Source organism: Nannospalax galili, unplaced genomic scaffold, assembly GCF_000622305.1.
Source record: "Nannospalax galili isolate Female #2095 unplaced genomic scaffold, S.galili_v1.0 scaffold566, whole genome shotgun sequence".
NCBI classification, from domain to species: Eukaryota; Metazoa; Chordata; class Mammalia; order Rodentia; family Spalacidae; genus Nannospalax; species Nannospalax galili.
Genome location: NW_008355811.1, coordinates 329,448 through 333,014, shown reverse-complemented (window position 1 = coordinate 333,014; position 3,567 = coordinate 329,448).

The window sequence follows — 3,567 nt, the reverse complement described above, 5'->3', positions numbered from 1 at the left end:
TGCCCTATAAGGTAAAAATGGAGACTCCTGGCCCCACAGATAACAGTCAGCACATTCCACAGCCCTGAGAATAGCACCTACCAATAAGAAACTTCCAGGGCTGCATCTTATACATCCAATCAGTTTAAAATTATGTTGGCGTGTGTGGGTTCCTTGAACCAACCAAAATGTATCTTTGGTATCCCCCTCCTCTCTTTGTCTAAAACCTATAAAAGTCTCCACTCTCCCTTACTCTGGGCTCTCAGCACGGATCCGTTGAGTTGGTGAGGTCTGAGAGCCCAAGCTTAAGCCCGAATAAACCATAAACCTTTGCTTTTGCATTTTGGTGTGTTGGGTCCTCGGTGGTCTTTTTGGGGTCCAGTGGATGAGGTACAACAGCCCTAACCCAGGGCCACCAAGAATGTCTTCCCTGCTCAGCTAGGCCCAGTAGTCAGCAATGATGTTTCAGTGGGACTGGATGAAGAGAGAGAGGGCTAGAGACCAAAGAGGCACAGGTCTGGAAGGATATGCCTGGCAGGAGGTGGAAGAGCAGGTCCCCTGGACAGGAGCCAGCAGGAGGGGCCACTCAGGATGGCTGGATCAAATTCCCAAGCAGGTTAATTCCAGAGACAGGACAAATGACTAGCAGTCTGAATTTCCTGAAGTGATACACTGGAGTCACCCCAATTCTACACTTCTTTGTAACAGTGCAGCTTTATAGGGCCATACCCATATCCCATTCTCACCCACCTCCCAGCCCCCTGCCCCAAAGCATAAGGCCTCCAGGAATGCCATCCTTGACCTTGTGATCACACCAATGTGAGGCTAAAAGCACAGGGTAGACTGCTTTGGTTTGGTGTGGCCTCACTAGCTCAGAACAAGAAGGGATGCCTAGAACCCTCCTCTTCACCCTGCATTCAGAGAGGCTATAGACTGGATTTGTTCTGTCCACCAATTGATGCTCAGCCCCTCCAGGCAGCCCAGTAAGCAAGAAAATAGCTACAAAGCAGGTATAGTGGCACAATCCTGAAATTCCAGTACTTGAGAGGCTGAGGCAGGAGGATTGCCAAGAGTTTGAGGTTAGCCTGGGCTACAGAGTGAGACCTTGTCTAAAAACAAACAAATAAGACTGGAGGTGTGGCTCAGTGATTAAGAGCATTGGCTGCTCTTGTAGAGGACCTGGGTTCAATTCCCAGTACCCACATGGAAGCTAACAACTGTCCATAACTCCAGTTCTAGGGGATCCAACGCCTTCTTCTGACCTCCATGGATACTGCATGACATGGGTTCACTTACATACATGCAGGCAATACACTCATATACATAAAATAAAAATAACTCAAATATTAAAAAAACAAACAATTGAACAGGTTGTTTATTTACTATAGTTCCCTTCTATAATCCCAGCCACTAGGGAGTCTAGTCTATACTGTACAGAGTAGTGACTTCCAGACTACCTTGTCCAAAACAAACAAATAAGCAAACAACAAAACAGCTGGAGTTTCACCCTCAAGGCTTTAGGCTGCATCATCAGAGAGCTGATCACATTCCGGGGCGGGGCAGCACTGGAGGGGATACACAGCTGACTGTCCATGGAAGAAGGCTCAGCATCCTAGACACATGTAGCTTGAAAGTTGACCCAAGGCCTGAGGGTTGAACCCCCAGGTGTCTACCCTAAAGGTGGAGTAAACAGTTGGCTCATAGATGGTACATGAGGGCTGGCCTCTTAGAAGTAGAACACATTTTCTGGCTGTCACTTTACAAGCATGTTTGAACCCCAAAAGACAGACAGAGCAGCTGCTTTGTAGGACCAGATTGGCATCTGTGGGAGCAGATTCAATTTTGTATACAATTTCACATTCATTGGCTTTATACAGAGAGCCCAGTAGAAGAGGAGCGGAGGCTCAGAGGCAAAGTCCACAATTGATTCCTGAGCTTGACTGATGGACCAGCAACCAGTATCTGTACTGCCTCTCAGAGCTCTGAGGGGAGGACACTCTGCCATGGGCAACAGGGGCGAGATGTGGGCCTGGTCTGGAGCAGTGGTCAAGTACAGGCCTGGGCTGAGGGGAGAATAAGACATAGGCTATGTGGGTGAGGCAGGGTAGAAATTAAAACTACGGGGGCATGGGAAGGAAAAAAGGATCTCTCAATCAGAGTCCATTTTAAGCCCCTTGCCAGCTGAGGCTCAAGAATTCCAGAACAAAAGAGAATTCCAGCACAATTAGCATGTACTAATTTACTGTGTAAGTTGCTGACATAGAGATAGTATTTCTTTTAAAATGCTAAAGTCACAGCACTCAGGTGGCAGAGGCTGGCAGATCTCTGTGAGTTCCAGGCCAGCCTGGTCTACATAGCAAATCCAGGCCAGCTGGAGGCTATAGGGAGATACTGTCTCAGAAAGACCAAAAAAAAAAAAGAAAAAGAAAAAGAAAAAAGTTAAAATCACAATATACTAGACTTAAGGCCTGAGTGTACATGATCTCAGGTGCCCAACCCTAACCCAGGAATGTCTTCCCTGCTCAGCTAGGCCCAGGTCCTTACTCCTTTTCCAGAAGTTTTATAGGAATCTCACCAACAAGACTAAACCTTTGTTTACAGTAAGAACATCTAACTTCCCTTGCAGTCCTAGGGTTGAACTTTATCAGCTGTTATTCCACTCAGTGTATATCCTGAAGCAACCTGTGATCTCTAAGTTCCTTAGCAATCCTTTGAGATGTAACTTTAAAAGCCACCAAAACCAGTAAAAACACTTCTTTGAGAAGCCCACACCCACACTCCCATTGGGTACATGCAGGCAATACACTAATACACATAAAATAAAAATAAATATTAAAAAGCAACTGAGCTAGTTGTTTTTTTACTATAGGTCCCTCCTATAATCCTAGCCACTAGGGAGTCTAGCCTATACTGTACAGAGTAGTGACTTCTAGACCACCTTGTCCAAAACAAGGGTACACTTTATTCTTTCCCTGAGCACAAAGCTTTCTATTAACCTCCATGTTTAAATCTATGCAAAAAATTAATTTTTTTTTTTTTTGGTCTTTTTGAGACAGAGTCTCCCTGTAGCCCCAGCTGGCCCCGAGCTCACAGAGATCCACCTGCCTCTGCCTCCCAAATGCTGGTACTAAAGGCTTGTACCACCCACCCAGCTCAAAACTTAATTTAAAAAAATATCTAATTGATATGATACCTTGACGGAAAGCAACTTAGGGATGAATGGGTTTATTTTGGCTTCCAGTTCTAGAAGGGATGCAATTCATCACGGCAGGAAGGCATTCCAGCAAGAACATGGGGCAGGAAGATGGCTGATCATATTTTATCCACAGACAGAAGAAGGAGGAGAGGGAGGGGGAGGGGGAGGGGGAAGAAAAAAATTGTTTTGGTTTTTTGAAATAAGTTTTCATGTAGCCCAGGTTGGCCTCAATTCACTAGATAGCTGAGGATGACACTGAATGGATCCTTCTGCCCCCATCTCCCCAGCATTAGGATTCCCATGCCAGGTGGTAGGGATGGAACCCAGGGGCTGATATATGCTAGACAAACCTTCTAACAACAGCTACATCCTCAGGCCCTAAACTTTCTTTT